General features: G+C 45.6%; 1 protein-coding gene and 1 long non-coding RNA gene across 11 annotated transcripts in view; one reads left to right on the forward strand and one right to left on the reverse strand.

Annotated features, from left to right (window-relative positions):
* Window positions 1–13,030, reverse strand: part of LOC102548345 (uncharacterized) — a 31,293-nt gene extending 18,263 nt beyond the window's left edge. For 2 of the 10 annotated variants that reach the window (XR_010059444.1, XR_010059438.1), the window contains exon 1: window positions 230–6,196. This is a non-coding gene — a long non-coding RNA (uncharacterized LOC102548345). Of the gene's footprint in view, window positions 1–229; window positions 6,197–12,859 lie in introns of those variants that run through there. The other 8 variants (XR_010059442.1, XR_010059441.1, XR_010059437.1 and 5 more) reach the window with 8 other exon arrangements.
* Nedd9 (neural precursor cell expressed, developmentally down-regulated 9) overlaps window positions 1–16,591 on the forward strand; it is a 178,250-nt gene that overhangs the window by 102,737 nt on the left and 58,922 nt on the right. The gene's annotated exons all lie outside the window — the stretch shown is intronic.

Consider the following 16,591-nt stretch of genomic DNA (forward strand, 5'->3'; position numbering starts at 1 on the left):
AATGTGTGGGGCAAGAAACCCTTATTTTAGCATCATTTCCTCATGTTTGTTCACCCGTGTTTACTTACTAGGTCTTTACGTTCATTGTCTCTTTCAGCCTTGACAATGCCCTATTAAAGTTCAACCCTTCCTCACAAAGGAGCAGTACATGGAGGCTTGAATGATTCAGCCATTTTCCCAAAGGCACAAAGTTTCCTACAGCACTGTCTGGATACAAAACCAAACCCACCTGAATCTAAACTCCATCCTCTAAGTGCTTCTCTGTGCTGCCTGTCCAGGTGGTTTTATTCCAGGAATTCTGGATGCACTGGGGTAGAAACCAGCTGCGGGAGGGAGAGCAGAGAGACTTGTGGAAACTTCTTAACCCATGTTTGGTACTCTGGGGATTACTGTAAACCTACTAACATATTTCTGAACCCATTCCTATACATGATCCCATTATACTAGGCAGGCTGAACTATTTTATATATTCTAGAATGTAACATAATTAATGGTGATTTAGTTCTTTCTGGGGTTGTCTGTATTTAAAAGCAAAAGTTGCATGCTGTGAAGCCCTAATGGTATAACCTCAGCACGGAGGCAGGCAGATGGACAAGCTGAGGTTACTGCGGGGAATGTGGTAAGGTGTCATACGTGCTAGGGTGTCACTGACGGGAATTAAATATTCCTAAGAGGTTTGGTTGTTTGGATTTCTCCCCCCCCACGCCCCAGTGTGTGTGTGTGTTTGTGTGTGTGTGTGTGTGTGTGTGTGTGTTTGTGTGTGTGTGTGTGTGTGTGTGTGTGTGTGTGTGTGTGTGTGTTAGACAGCTGGGGATTTGGGGTCTTTGACTTTGAATTCTGAGTAGGCCAACAACATTTCATTGCATACACGGTCCACTTCATTAAATAATTATTTGCGTCTGGAGATCTTAGACTCAATTATTACACAACATACCAATAAAATTGGGCTCAACTCTTTTGTAAGACTGATGTTAGGGGATAAGACCAAGCTCACCTTGAAAGTGTCCTCTACCACGTCAAGCTCTCAAGCCCTATATGACACCAAACGCCTATAATCCCAATGTTTGGGAGGTTAAGGCAGGTGCCCATGCATGTGTGTGCACACGTGCAGGCACACACACAAACTAACAAAACACAGCAGTGTGTGTATGTGTGTGTGTGTGTGTGTGTGTGTGTGTGTGTGTGTGTCTTGTATGGTTCCATTGCTTTTGCAGATTATAAAATTACTTGCTTTAAAGACTCTTGGGAGTAGCCATTTCTGCCCATCTTCTAGGTGGCCTCCGAGATTGCAGGGTCTTCTAGAGACAGTGAGCTCCAGCAAGTGTCTGACTAAGCCACTTCAGGCATTTGTCCTTTCAGGTGTCTTGCTCTTGCCAAACAGCTCTTCCTTCCTAGCTCTGAGATAAGACGCAACACAAGAAGCCCTGGGGCTACCTGAGGCTCCTATTTTGCAAGGCTTCTCAGTATGCCTGGGGTGACTGGAGTGGGGAGAAGAAACAACTTTCTCACTTGGTTCCCTTTTCACTCTGAAGTCAGCTCTGATCCTGAACAGTAATTACTCCGAGTTGCTCATGAGTCCCTCTAGGACCCTTTCAGTTCTGCCCACAGCCATTTTACTTGACCCCACAGAAAGCCACAAGCATCACTAAGAGCCCACAGGTTACAGCACCTCCTCCTCTAACAAGATCAACATAGGCCATATCTGAGACTGCAATGATAGCCTAACGCCCCCCACCCTGGCCTTTGATGAGCTTCGCCTCACTTTGAGACATAATCAGCTCTGATGAGTCCTGCCACCCAAGGGCCATCACCCTCTGGTGGCATCTATTTGCCTTGCTCTTCTCCCCCAACCTCCTCACTGACAAAAACGTCCCTTGCACAGTCACCAATGTGTCATGGCCTTCATGACCTGTGGTCCTTCAGACAGCAACATTCGGTCCTGCTACCAAGAGAACTTGGGCGGTGTAATGCCCTCTGAAACAGGTCACAAAATCTTCAAGTGACGTGAAATTTTGATGAAAAAACAAAAGGAAAGGAAGAGAGGAACCACAAAACCGCTTCCCTTCCAATTCTTGATACAGAACACAAGAGCGTCAGACTTACTAAGCAAAGTTCAGAGAAGAGCGTTCGCACCTTCTCCAGAAGAGCCAGCTGAGGCACCAGGCCCAAACGCTGTCAAGAAAAAAAAATGCTGATGTTCAAGACATGTGACTTGTGAGGCTCTAAGCCTCCCTTCCTGGCAGATGCCACCTCAGAGCATCCCATAGCCCAATGCTCTGAAGTCTGTGAAAGGTTAGTAGCGTTAAGAAAATGGCTACGTATGCTCAAAAACACTGGTGTGATGTCGGAGTCTGTCTTCATGGCGGACTTTGGGTTCGTGGGGTTCATTTAGAAAAGGGTCTCAGTGACATGCACTCACATAGCTGTCATGGGGTCTCTGCCTTCTGCGCTCTGTCTCTTTCCCAATAGCCTAGCCCCCCAGATGGTTCCTGTGTGGAACTGTGAGCTGGTTTTCACGGCTCACCGTGAGTGAAATTCTATACCAGTCACAAAGGCATAGCGTACTGATATTAGATGGGCTCAAGGACACGAGTCTATTAGATGGGTCAGGGGACTAATAACAGAGAGACAGAGATAGAAAGACAGAGAAAGGATATCGGTACTGTGCCTCACCATAGATGTATGCTGTCCATTGGGAGCGGGAGACTTCTCTAAGTTTGCGCCAAAGATACAATGCCACGTAAGTAGATTCCTATTTCTTGATACCACAAATCATGGCAAAGCCCCTGTTAAATCCAGAGTTGTAGTTAAGTATTAATACATGATCTAAACTCACTAAACCAAAATGCTGTGGAAGATGGGCTGAGAGATAGCCCAGTTGGTAAAGCGTTTGCTGAGCGAGCATGACGACCTGAGTTCAATAACTCGAATCCACACAAAAATGCCAGGTACAGCACGCACTGGGGAGAAAGAGACAGATCCCTGGGGCTCACTAGCCTGCCAGCCTAGCCTAATTGGCAAGCTCTAGGCCAATAGTAGGCCCTGTTTTCAGAAATAAAGTTGACCTTCTGACCCCTATAGCCATAAGCACACAGATACCTGGGCATCGCCTCACAAACACCTGCCCCCGACATACACCAGAACCCTCACTTTTGAGCAATCCTTTTGTGAATGCAGCCAGCAAAGGCAGAGGAGCCTCTGTGGAGTAAGTGTGGGCAGGAGAATTGCCACAAGTAGGTGAAGAGTTCTAGAACTATGCCGCCCATTATTACAAATACACTTGGCAGAAAGGGGGCCAGTGATGACAATCTCAACAGGAGCAGTCTAGATTCAGAAGCTGATCTTCTCCCTCTGACTCTGTCTCCAGAGCTTGGACTGTTATGAAGGACACAGGGTAGCTGGCACGTGAGCCAGCCTGCCTTCTTTCCCCTGGCCTGCTGAGGTTGGCATAGCCCTGTGGGTGCTGCTGGACTCAGGCTGTTCCCTGCTCCATGCCTTACCACCCTCCAGCCGAACCCAGAACTGTAGCTTGTGAAATCCTGCTTACTGTGCTAAGCTAAGCCCCAGGGTCCACCTACATACTGATCAGAGTCCCCATGGAGCTACTTCTTTTGTATGGAGAGATGACAAACAGTGTGTTGCTTTCCCAATAACTGTCATTACTGTTGCTCCCTACCTACTTGACTCTCAGATATTTGGCTACTTTTCCATAACAGGGATGCTGGTGGTCAGTGTAAGATCAGTGAGTGTGAACCTTGGCAGAACAAAGAACATCCAGGAAAGACAAAAGAGTTGAACATCTGGGAAAGACAGAAGACCAAGCTACATAGAAGGGGAAAGTAACAGTTTCATCCTGGGTCCCCCCTCTTTCCCTTATTGGTCCTGTTTAGATGCCTACCCCCAATGCCTTTCTAGCATTTCTCCTTGCAATATTGTTCTGGGAACAAGAAGGCACCGTTTCAGGGAACCCTCAGAGCCTTCTCTCCCTCTTCTTGTCTATGTCCCTTTAACCTTCCTACATCATAACCTTCCCTGCCCACACGATGCTCTTCCTCCCCATTTAAATACAGGGCTCCACCGTGCCCTGAAAATTAAGATAAAATTCCCAGCAGGTGTCAAAGTGTTCAGAGCTTTAACACTTCCAATCTACCATTCCACCACAATCCCTATGTTTCAGTCACAACTGGTCTTGGATGCTCCTGGTCCTGTCAGCACTAGGGTCTTCCTGATGCAGACAAGTTCATCTGCTCTGTATTCTCCTCCCCTAAGGCTCTCACTACTCTCTTGTCATCTCATTAATTCTGTTCTCCATTCACAATGTAACTCAATCATTGGTGGTCTCCACCCCCACTGCATTTTTCATACACCTCATAGCACCATGAGTCTCTTCTTCATAGCTCTTTACACATTTACAATTTTTCACTAATTCGTGCTTCAAAGTTTGACATGTATCCGCTGAATACACAAATGAATGAATGGATCATTGCCTCTCAAGTTGGAATGGAAACTTTCTTGGGCACACATTCTGATTTCTGTCTCATTGATGGTTCTGACTGCTCAACATGGAATGCTGTGAGCTAATATCATCGTCTATAAGAACCTCTCTAATCCCTCCATACTTGGACCCTCCTCTATTGACTCTTCGTTCATCTCCAATCCTCATGGAATATTTAACATCTTATTCTTTTCGCTCATGGTTCTGTAAGTTGTCACCAGTTGGAGATATGCAAGCCTTCCCTGAACTCATGAAATGCTTGCAAACAGAGACTCAACCCAGCATCCACTTTCAACAAGTTGTATGTGCTTAGAATCATTGCAACTGGAACGCCATCAGTGAAAGCTAATGGGATACACCCTTGGATAGCAACTCAAAGGCCATACCAACATCCTGACATTACACAGACTGGGCTTCTTAGAGGATGTAGAGTACAGGTGGGAAGAAGCCAGGCATGCTGGGAAAACTTTACAATTGGCATTAGGTTTTTACCATCTCGGGATGAATGGCTCTGCTCTCATTCAGTTAGCTACAAACGTTACTATTCTTTACCTCAGGTAAAGTTGCCATATTTAGCAAACAGAAAATATAAGACTCTAGTGAAAGCCAAGTTCGAGACAAGGATAGGATAATTTTCTATACAAATAAACCCTAAGTATTTTAGGGAACATAATTATACTGAGAGCCAGTCATAGTTTAACCTGAAATCTAAATGGGACAGGCTATCCTGTATTTTTTCCCACAAACTTTAACCACCTGCCTTATGTTAAAGTTGGATGGTGCCAAGACTATTGGTTCCAAATGACAAATCTCAAAACACTAAGTATCACTGAGCAGGATGTGGTGGTGTGCACCTATAATCCTAGCACCCAAGGATCTGATGAGACGTGAGGGTCCAACCATAGGTGGGTCATCTACATCAATGTCCCTCATCCACAGGTCAGCAGCAGAAGGCCCAGAGAGAGTGAAAGAGCCAAAGAATGTGGAGGGGAGCTATGATAATGCTGCCCTTTAGACATGACATGGCTGATAAACATCACTGCACCGCCGCTGTGCACAGGATCAAGCCAGTCAGAATTCCAGCATGGACAGTAACTCTGAGCCTAGCAAAGAAGGATTATAAATGGTTGTTGAGGGAGAGTCACTTTTGTTTGCTGGTAGGTTGCCCATGCCCTACTGGATGAACCCATATGCCTGCACATGTAGACAACAATAATTGGATTTGGGGATGGGGTGGTGGGGGTGGTGACAGGGCATGAAGCCAGGAAGAAGACAGAATAGGAGGTCCGTAGGGAGTTGAAAGTAGTAGGGGCGCATATGATCAAAATACATTTATACATGCATGAATTTCAATGAATAAATAAATATGTGATTAATAAGAAAAAGATGATTGCTTCAAGTTCAAAGATAGCCTGGGCCCAATAAGGAGACTCTATCTCAACATCTAAGTAATGACTCCTCCAGAATCCCTTGATTCTACCCTTGTGCACAACTAACTCTTATGTGGAATTTACTCCTTTGACTATATGTTCCTGCTATGAGTGCCAGAGTCATCATTATCATCTTAGAGGGAGGTACTGAATCTATTTTAGTCTTTTTCTAGAATTCATGGAAGGCTGGACTTAAAGCATATGTGTGTCTGCATGTGCTCTCCGGGAAGAAGGAATGGACTGTGGAGGCTGTTAGCATGCACACACAGAAAAAAAATAATTACACTCCAAAACCATTCCCTGGTTTTCCACACTTGAAGTTTTGTATTTGAGCAATAGCAAAAATATTGAAATAGAAAGTGGTTTTGAACCTCTAACATTCAGGCTTGAGTGCAGATCTAAAAGAAAGCTTTATACATGTTCGTGTGCGCACACACACACACACACGGAGGGGGGTGCGAAGGGGGAGAGAATGAGAGAGAGAGAGAGAGAGAGAGAGAGAGAGAGAGAGAGAGAGAGAGAGGCAGTTGTCTTGGAGTTACAGGATATTTCAAGCAGAAGGAAATAAAAAGGAAGGCATGTACCTTGATGTGGTTTGACTTTCAGAAAAAGCAGCCACTACAAGACACATGCCCCATCCCACCTCCTGAAAGAGGCCAGAATCTTGCAAGTGAGATGCCTTGTTGGACATCACTAAACATCTCCTCTCTCACTGTCCTGCAAGGGGACCTCCCTGCCCCCCCGCTCCCCTTTTTTGGTTAAGAAGCATGAAGGCTTGGCCTGACTTGAGTGATTTGTGTCAGCTCAGGGATTACTCCCTTCTGTGAATGAGCAAATGGGTTAAGAAGCCATCACACTGAAATCTTTGCATTTTTTTACCATAACCTGGCATGGTCTGGAGGCTCTAGAAAGAACACACCCTGCTTCCTCACAATGGAGAAGCTTCTAAGACTCGGGTCATTAAGATGAGCTTAAACATTCTCTTGTCCCTGCGGCTTCCCTAGAAGATAATGTTTGGTTCCTAGGCGACCATCAGGAGAACACTGAAAACACCTGACACGGCAGGCTTGTTTTATTTTCCCAAAGGGAGGCTTTCTTGGTGAAAACATAGGAAAAAAGCAAGGAGAAAGAGACAGTGAGACAGAGAGAGAGAGAGAGAGAGAGAGAAACAGACAGAGACAGAGACAGAAACAGAGAGGGGGAGACAGGGGGAGGGAGGGAGAGGGGGAGGGGGAGGGGGAGGGAGAGGGAGAAAGAGAGAGAAACAGACAGAGACAGAAACAGAGAGGGGGAGACAGGGGGAGGGAGGGAGGGGGAGGGAGAGGGAGAGGGGGAGGGAGAGGAAGAGGGAGAGAGAGAGAGAGAAACAGACAGAGACAGAAACAGAGAGGGGGAGACAGGGGGAGGGAGGGAGGGAGGGAGAGGGAGGGAGGGAGGGAGAGAGAGAGAGAGAGAGAGAGAGAGAAACAGACAGAGACAGAGACATCCCTGGCACTTCTGTCTAGGCCTACATTTTATTGGAATATTAGCACCATGTACATATGGCTCACAGTAATTGGTCTGGGATAATTGTTAATGATAATGACAAAATAAGACATGAAATCAGAAACAGACAAGTTGGGAGCTTTCAGGGAAGTTGGACAATTCATGTTGTTCCTTAGGATGACTTTACCCTAGAATCAAGTTACTCACAAAATAAACTTTATCTTTAAAATGAGGGCCTTCTGTATTACTTCCTGAGATAGTGGTTTCTTCAGTTCATCATTTTCAAACTCACACATTGGTGGCAACCCTTCCCTCAAGCCAGCAGTGATGGGAACAGGCATGGCTGTGTCCTCACACCTTCTTCCTGATTTCCACAGCACTTCTTTGACCGTGGAATGGAGTAAATCCCGAGGACATGGGAAAAGGTCAACTCTAATGTCCAGGGTCTTTAACGCCCATTTGTGGTGATTCATGTTTTAGTGCCTATCTGTGAAGGCGGGGGAGTGAGCTGTGTGTACAGCAATTTATATTCCTCTCTAACGGCACAGAAGAGACCACCCAGGGCCGCTGAGGGTTGTGGATGCCGATTGCGGAAAGGCGCTCGGTATAAGCAGAAATCAGAAATGAGTTGGTGTGAAATGGGGGCACAAACTCTGGGTTCAAATAGTCCCATGCTATCCTTCGTTCGATTGGCAGCCCCTTTAGAGCTGCCAAAGCCCTTTGGGTTTTTGTGTTTGTATTCTCAGCTGCCAGTGAACTGGAAAGTTTCTGACACGCTCAGGGTGGAGAAAGTGAGAAGCCCCATCATCTCTGGCCTAGCCTCCCAGATACTGCGCCGAGTCCTGAGACAAGATTAGTAAGAAGGCTCAATGAGAAAAGGGGCTTACCGCTGCCTAAGGACCTAAGTTTGATGCCCAGGTCCCACATGGAGGAAAGAGAAAACTGCCAACTGCAAGCTGGTCCCTGGCTTCCACACATGAGAGTAGGAAAGATCCAACCTGGGGAGATAGACAGAACTGCAGTGTTCAGGCTAGGATATGCAAGCTCCAAACAGCACAGGAAGAATGAAATACAATGTGTGTCTGACAGGAGTCAAGAATGACACAGGCTGAGACCCTGGGGCAGGCACAGAAGCACACAGCTATACTTCTACATTTAATGTGAAAAGCAAGCAGGGCCAGAGGGAAGCACACACTCGGGTCAAGGCATAAATCAGTACAAAGTCCCCAGTGTCAAGCCATCAAGGGCAGCTAGAGTTCACGGGGTGGTCGTCTTCTAGACACCAAGGGGAAAGGTCAGCATACATCAGCCCAGCATTGCCTCTCCTCCAGTTCCCCCCATCAGACCATTGCCCCCCAGAGTAACTGCGCATCAGTGCCTGGCGTCAGCAGGCAGGAGTCCAGCGAGCGGAAGGGAATGGGATTTGATTGGGGAACACTGCAGTCCCATCTGAACTGATTCCTCTGTCATTCACTAACCAAATAGAATTCTGTTATGGGCCTTACTCTCCTTCTAGGGGGGGAAGGGGACAAAAGAAAACAAACCTATAAACTCTGTAAACCATAGATGCTGCAGGGTACAGCAGTTGCACAGGAAGACTGTGATTTTCTTCTGCAATGTGATTGGCTGTGTTGGCACTATTCACTCCCACACCCCCCCCCACCAGGGATTGCAAAGTCCCCTGTCTCTTAAAGCTCAGTGCTTGGACTCCAATGTAGGCATCCCATTAGCCAAGGGACAAGAGAAAGGTGTTAAATGAATGATAAGGACTACCACAACAAACTCATATTTATGGTGCCCCAAACCACTATTTTTCCTGAAATGTCAGCCTGGGACTATTACATAGTTTTAGATCTTGTTGAAGAGAATCAGGATAGAAAGAATATAAGGAAAGCCACCACTTTTTATGTGACTTTGCTTTTATAGGATTGGACTCACTCTGTTCACTGTAGCTTATGTATTTTTTAAAACCCAACTTAAACAGCTATTTACCTCATACCCTGTTGTTTCCTTAAGATGACTTACAACTGCAAGCTTCAGGAGATATTTTCACATATGGGAAGTCCAGCCACCATACTTAGAGAAATTAAATTGTTACACGTGATTCGGAGTTTAGGGTTGCAGCTGAAGGCATGAAGAAATTTGCAGGTGTATGGTTTTATTCTCAACTCTAATAAGAAGGTCCACTTTAGGGGCCTCGTTAAACTGACAGAGAGCCGAACCATTCTGGAATGATGTGTGTGAAGAAAGAGAAATGGGCTATCCACACCCAATTCTGCAATCTCAGGACAGGAGTCACAGTCCGTCCCCAGTGTGCTTATCCTGTCCTAATAAAGCTGAAATGGTGGCTTGACATAGTGGGCATATCTGGAATCATTGAGTGAATGGCATGTGAGGGAGGGTAACCAGAAACCTTCCTGGCTGTAGCAGCTTGTCCCTTCCTGCTACACTGTACAGACCTAGATCTTTTCCCTTTTAATGGGTAGGACACTGATGAGAAGAAGAGATCTTGGAAGCCAGTCTGGGGAGGAGACTAATGGGGGAGAGAGGTGACATGTGGTGACCCTGGCAAAGCCAGCGTCCCTTTTGCATGGTGTGTCAAATTAGATTAGGCTTTGGCTACTATGCTTGTCACATGGTCCTAAGGATCCTCTGAGCCAGCAAACCACAACATTTACTTCACAGAGGCCATGACAGGCAGGCAGGCAGGCAGACAGACAGACAGACTGACTGACAGACTGACCATGCATAACCAGGGTTCTTTTTTTTTTTTCAAGTGTCAGCTATTTCCTCTTTGCCTTCTTATGTGGCTTCTTCTCCTTGATGCCTGCTTGACTCTGTCTTCTGGACACTCCTCCACACGGACAACTATTCACATTGACTGTTAAAATTGGAGACCATTTCAATATAACAAAGCTTACTTGTGAAAGGAAAAAAAATCCTAGAACCTGGCAGTACTTCAGACCAAAGAAGATTTAGAATGCCTCCTCTAGCAACCTGTTCCTACAACCTGCTGCCTTGCCTGTCTTTCATAAACATCTTGGCATCTGAGACTTCTACAACATGAGACGAGAATCATCCACGGTCAAATAGAAATCTAGAGGACTCAGTAAGTGTTTTAGTGATGCCATCAAGGCTTTAGAGAAGGCCCATGATGGAGAATAATCTGTATGTCAAATGTCTGCAGACTTGTCTCTATTTCATCCAAAAGCATTTCAGACAGACATCCAGAATAACATTTAACCAAATGTCTGTACACCTACCACACTGACATATTAATTAACTCAAGAGCATAGTCACTGCTCTGTGGAGAGTGGACTGTGGAAGACTCCTGGATTAGAAGAAACAGCTTAAACGGGAGGACTGGGGCCAGTGGAACTCAGGAGAGCATCACAGCTTAAAGATCAACTAGAAGAGAGACAGGGATTTGGCACAAGAGACTGGGCCAGTCCTCAGAGACCAGAATGTCCGGGAGATCCAGGTACAAGAAGCTGGGCCTCCCAAGATGACAGGGAGGCCTCAGCATCCCAGCAAGGAAGTTCCCAGAACAAAGGAGGTAGATCAATGGGATTCAGACACCAGGGAAGTTCAGGGTCCTCTGTAGTCTGGCCATCAGGATAAGCCTGGACTGAGGACTGTGGCAGGCCAAGGGCTCCTGTAGCTTCCACAGTGAAGAACATAGGGCCACAGTGGTCATCAGTAGGCTAGCAGAGCAGAACTCCTGTCTTGTCCAGTCTGCTCTGCCAGAGGAGGAAGCACAGTGCCTGTTGCTATTTTTCTAGTGACTGTCAGTAAAATAACAATTTCCTTAATGGACTATTTTTCTTAACCAGTTTGAAGATGTATGGACAAGCTGGAAATGTAGCTAATGGTAGGAGACTCTGGTAGCATACATGAGTACACGAGGTCCCGGCTTTGATCCCCAACACACACACACACACACACACACACACACACACACACACACACGAGTTTGATCATCCACAGTTTCAAGGGCAATGCCAAATTATTAAGCACTGAACTCCATGCCAGGCTTCGGTGGAGTACTTGCTGTGTGGTCTTGATCTAGGCCATCACCACCTTCAGCATTTGTGATGTAGAATAATTAACTCCTATCTGATGAGTCTTAATGGAAGTTGGGTAACCACTTAGCTACATCTGGCTCAGGGGCATCTCCTTGGTGCGTACAAAGGAGTCATCATCTCGTCTCTGCTGAACCTCATTCCTCTTTTCTTTCTGAAAGTCCTTTAAAGCATTGCCCACACTGCCCACAAAGTTTGCTTTCCTTCTCTGTATTTCTCTGGTCTGGTTGAGCTGTTTCACTTCATTTTCTTTGTCAAGTGTTAGATGGGTACATGTGCTCATGCATCTGAAGTATATTTTTAAGTATACAGAAAAAAATTAACAGCCAACCTCCCGTTTGTGTTCGGCCTTGAAACTGAGTTGAACACAAAGTGGCAGCTGTCTCTAGACAGAAATGAGATTAGTGGCCAAGGGCTTGGGATACAGATAGGGAGTGGCCCAGACCAGTAAGCAGTCTCATTCCAAAGTAAAGAAAGTGTCCTGAAATTCTTTGGTCCACCTCTGTGGACCCTGTAAGAATAACTGAATGTATACTATTTAAGGGTGGATGTTATGCATGTAGATCATTATTAATTAAAAAATAATTTTCTATTGCCTACATCAGAGAATTGACTACTCTTTTGGCCAACTCTTGTACAAAGAACTTGCTGGCCAAAAGGCACAGATGGCATTTACAAATGGGACACATGATGTGCCGCGGTAACATAGTAGGTGGGTTGGGTCTGATCAGAACACTTATCAGCAGAGGCGGCATGGAATTTCAAGGGGCTGGAACTGGAGCTGAGTCAGGGAGACCAGATAAACCCCAACAATTGATACCAAAAGACAAGCATTCCAAAGAAGAATCCAGAAGGAAAAAGAGGTCCTGGTGCTCTCTTTTGATTGTTGTTTTAAATTTTCATGTCTTTTTACACTGTTTCCAGGGACAAATGGAAAGAATGCTGTCTTAATCTGTTCTATGTTGTTGTAGCTGAATATCTGGAACCCAACAGTGCGTGTGTGTGTCAGGTTGAGTTGGGTACCGAAAGTCCAATTCAGGTGGCTGGCCCTGCTTAGCTCTGGCAGAGGAGAGGCAGGTGTGAGCAGGGAGGAAAGAGGGTGGAAGTCCGGCAAAGGCTAGCCCATTCCAGAGAGAGAAAACGAGGGCAGGACCTTGTGATGCCCCTTACTGGCCCTATCACCTTTGCACTGGGGTCAGAGCCTCAACATGAGCTTTGATGGGACTAGGCACATTTTGGCTACAGCACGGGCCACCTCACGGCTGGTCACAAAGTCTCCCTGCAGAGGAAGCTTAAGCACACACAGCTTGAGTCCCAGCACCTGAAGCAAACAGAGAGACTGTTGGGAAGGCAGCATCCTTACTCACCATGCCTTTTGGAGGTTGTCACTGCAAAGAGCTGCCTGAACTCTGCTTGAGAAGAAACAAAACCTCTTCGTTTTAAAGGGCTACATGAGCCAGGCAGAGCAGGGGCAGTTTCCTGGGCAGCCATCTTGGTTTTTGTGGGTGTGAAGTGAAAACCCTGACTTCCTGCAGAGAAGAGAAACCGAAAGAGCACACTGAGTCCAGTGACCTTTAAGAATGGCTTCCTCAACTGGACCCTGCACGTCGTCAGAAAGGCTTAGGCCAAAATGTGCTTCGAAGTCCTTGATTGTTCTGTACAGTGTCTTGAGGTGGTTAACAAATGACCATGCTGAGTCATATGGCTAAACTTAAGACTAGAAGAACTAAAAAGTGGCCCAATCCTGCTGGGAACAGAGTTCAGGGATAGAGAACTGCTTGAGGCCCAAAGTTTATAGCACCTGAAAATGAGTATGTGTTGTGTGTGTGTGTGTGTGTGTGTGTGTGTTGTATTTGTTATATGTGTATATATAACATATTTATTTGTGTCTATATTATAAATACAAGTGAATATATTATGTGTCTATATTATATCTGTGTGTGTCTGTATATAACTTATTGAAGGACTAAGGATGTGGCTCAGTGGTTGAGTTATCTAGCAAACATAAAGCCCAGGATTCAATCCCTAGCATCACAAAATAGATCAATACATTTCATTCCTGGAGCCTGAGTAGGTCTGCCTTTGCCTCTCTCTGGAACTATAGGTCCCTGTCTTGGAGCATGCACATCAGCCTAAGGTCCCATCAGCCTGAGCCACACTCTGCCATGACCTCCTGAACCCCAGACACCAACAGTACCTATAAGGTTTTCTGACGTTCACTCCATTTGCCTGCAATGTTCTGAGGGCTCGCTCTATGGCGTATAGGAAGTCTGGGCCGGTGCGAGCTTTTACCCTTTGGTGTTGATGCTATTATTTGGACCACAGTGTAGCTTGGTGTGACACGTGTCTAAACATCTACCCCTGCCCCGGCCACCACCATCCCCAAAGAAAGAAAGAAAAAAAAAAATACTGTCTGCCATGAAAAGAAGTGGTTCCGCATAGTGAAAGTTTTTGAGCATCCACTTTCCAGATGGAGCATTTTGTTAAATAGGAAAAAAAGGAAAATAAAGTTGAACCCTGTGGAATGGTCTCCAAATACTGCTGCTACACTACTTCACTCCAGCTTACGGAATTTTATGATAAAATATCGGCGAGCTCATAAAGGAGGCTGTTTTAAGGCCCGTAATCTTTCTAACCATAACAAAAGGGGGTGGTAACTATATTGTACAAGGCCGCGATGGAAAAATGTGCTGAAGTATTTCCATAAATCAAACGTAGCGCTTTTGGCATTAGCTAGAAAGCGTTAAACGTTAGCAAATTAGAACCAGATGATTTTAAAATAGAAACTTACATAACGCGATGGTGGGATTTTTTGTTGTTTTTTTGTTTTCTCCCCAGCACCAAGTTTATCCTCAGGAAGTTACCTTGGCTGCTCCTGTAATAGGTATTTAAGAAGCGAGGGCCGCGTCTGGGTATTATTCATCTTTGTGGCTCCCACGATGCCTACTGTTATGTCGAGCAATTAGGACTGGTGGAGGGGAAAATGAAATCTCAGCGGCTATTAACAAGGACAAAGTAATCAGCGAGGAAATGTGAGGCTGATGTCTAAATGGGTTTGCAGGTGCACAACCCCTGCTCCCCAGAACCCAGCTGAACCGCTGTCTTGCTTTCCCTTCCATTGTTAAAGCGTCCTCCCAATCAACGAACAAATCTCTGTCACCCTGCTCGGAGGTGCTGTCACCCTGCAGTTTCCTAACGCCTGACTTTCCTTTCTGTTTCAGCCACCTCAGAGGTCACTTTCCCTTCTCCTCATTACACAGAGTTAGGATATATCCTGCACCTCGAGGCCAAGCCAGGAGTCTAGGGCAACACACTGACTGGGTGTCTCTGATCGTAAGACTTCTGTGGAGAGGACTCCTAGAGTGCACATGAGTGAGTACATGACATTGCTCTCTGGTAGAGGGACAGCGAAGACATCTTAGTGCAAGGGAAAGAAGCCAGATTCAGACTGGGTTAGGGGAGGATACTCTCTTGGCCTGTCTTAGTTGGTTTTCCACTGCTGTGATAAAACACCATGAACCAAAGCAACTTAGGGAAGAAAGCATTTACTTCAGCTTGAAGTTCCCCATCCAAGTCCATTACTGAGAGAAGTCAAAGCAAGAACTCGAGGCAGGAACCTGGAGGCAGGATTTGACACAGAGGTCATGGAAGAATGTTGCTTGCTGGCTTGTTCCTTCTAGCTTGTTCAGCCTGGTTTCTTATACAAACGGGTTTCTTATTCTACTCAGGGTGGCACCCCCTTCCATGAGTTGGGCCCTCTCACATCAAGCATTAATGAAGAAAATGTCCCAGAGATGTGCCCACAGGTAAATCTTATGGATGAATTTTCTCAGTTAAGAATCCCTCTTCCCAGATATGTCTAGGTTTGACAGAACCCAACCAACATGTCCCCTTATGAGTTAGACGATCTTAGAGCAGACTTCAGGCATGGCGGATTCAGGAGACACAAACAAGGTCAGAACTCTCTCCATTCATTTGCTCTTAGTTTCTGCTTCCTTTTTCTTGCAGATTGATTCTCTCTCCCTATAGACACATGTTACAAAGAGGAAAAGGTACTTACCCTTAAGCATAGTTTATAGTGTAAGATCTAAAGATGGAGAGGCCTTCCTTTCATGGTGCATATACAAAATCAACGAAGACCTCAGACTGATTTTCTCTGACTCACGTGCTAAGTTCTCAGGTAAATCACTGTGGACAAATGGGTACAGCCTCTGCTTGGCCAGGCCTGTGTGGTGATTAGGAACATGTATTAGTGGATGGATGAGAATTGGACACTAACCACGTACGGGAAGGACAATCAGAGTGAGGGTTTGGCTCTAGGTGACTAAGACAGTGGTAGTGTCAAAATAAGAGTAGCTCTAAGTAAACAATGTTCATTGGAGGGGATTGTAGATTTGTGTTATGGTGGTGGTAGTCGTGGTATTGCCTGTGTTGTTCAGCTTCCAATGCATCAACACCTGAGGTGATTAAGTTAAAACCAAATGTTTGTTGGGGCTCAGCGTTTGGAAGTTTTCCATCTATTGTTAATTAGCCTCATTGCTTTAGAACCTGTGACAAGGTAGATATTATGGTGGGAGGATGTGGTCTAGGCACTGGTAACTTAGAAGGAATTGAGTGGTATGCCACAATCCCTTTCCGGCGATCCAACTCCTTTCTGCTATGGTTCACTTTCTAAAGATTCCTCCTCCTCGAAATAGGCCAATGGTTCTCAACCGTCCTAATGCTGTGACTCTTAAATACAGTTCCTTATGTTGCGCTGACTCCCAACAGTAAAATTATTTCATTGCTACAGCGTAACTGTAAGGTTGCTACTGTTACAAATCATAATATAAGCATCTTATCAGCAGGATATCTCATATGTGTCCCAACCCATAGGTTGAGAACCTCTGGTCTAAAGCACAATTATTTGGAGGAAGAGATGGATAGAGGCAGAGACAGACAGAGACAGATGGAGGAATTATAATTGTGTTTTAAGGAATGGCACACGGATCAAAATATACGAGGTAGACTGGTAGATTAAAGATTCAAGAAAGGGCTATGAAGCTGATGAAGCAGCTGAACCTGAGGTCAATGTAGGCAGAATTTTATCTTCCTTGGAA

Source organism: Rattus norvegicus, chromosome 17 (assembly GCF_036323735.1).
Source record: "Rattus norvegicus strain BN/NHsdMcwi chromosome 17, GRCr8, whole genome shotgun sequence".
In the NCBI taxonomy this organism is placed as follows: domain Eukaryota; kingdom Metazoa; phylum Chordata; class Mammalia; order Rodentia; family Muridae; genus Rattus; species Rattus norvegicus.